The sequence below is a fragment of the Atta colombica genome, unplaced genomic scaffold (genome assembly GCF_001594045.1).
Source record: "Atta colombica isolate Treedump-2 unplaced genomic scaffold, Acol1.0 scaffold155, whole genome shotgun sequence".
NCBI classification, from domain to species: Eukaryota; Metazoa; Arthropoda; class Insecta; order Hymenoptera; family Formicidae; genus Atta; species Atta colombica.
Genome location: NW_017259245.1, coordinates 2,101,194 through 2,101,996, shown reverse-complemented (window position 1 = coordinate 2,101,996; position 803 = coordinate 2,101,194).

Here is an 803-nt window from a genome sequence, read left to right as displayed (position 1 = left end):
TATATATATATATATATATGTGTGTGTGTGTGTGTGTGTGTGTAATTATTGACTTACGATACCAATAAAGCTATGTAGCACATGTATATTATCATAACTGATAACCATTTGTCAAGCGACCGTTCACGAAGAGCGTATCCATCGCTTATTAGAGAAAATGACTCCGCATGCTCCGCCACCGACGGGCAAGGGCCGCCCTTAACTTTCACTAACGACCGAAGTTTTTCGGTGTCCAAGCACCGTAGACTCCCGATATCATAAATTCAAAATGGCGGTTTCTCCGGGGGTGAAAACAAAAGCCACTCGGCTCGTGTTCGAAGGCTTCGCGGAGTCCGGGTAGGTGGGCAACCCTTCTGAATTCTCCCTTACGAGGAAGCCTAGGGGGTGGGATGATTGGAGGGAAGAAGCGGCGAGGCTTTTCGAAGGGTCGAGCTACTGAAAATGGCGGACCCAATTAAGTGAGTCTGGGCTAGCGTGATGTACGCGCGTCATGGAAACCGTAAGAGGCAGAAAGAAGAAGACGAAGGACCGCGTGAGTCCTTTTCAAAGGGACGCAGGAGTCCATATAGTATACTCATTCTTTCTTCTCAAGAATCCCTGCGTTTAGATCTCGTTAATCTTTTTTATCCTGCTCGAAGACATAATTGGCGAATTACGAACTATTGAGAGAATTACAAATAGTTAAAATTAACTACGTTAATATTTTATAATAAAAATCTTATTTTAAATTGTAGATACATATGAGAACACAACCAATAAGAAAAGACTTATAACGGTTGAAATTAAATTTTTAATACTTAAAT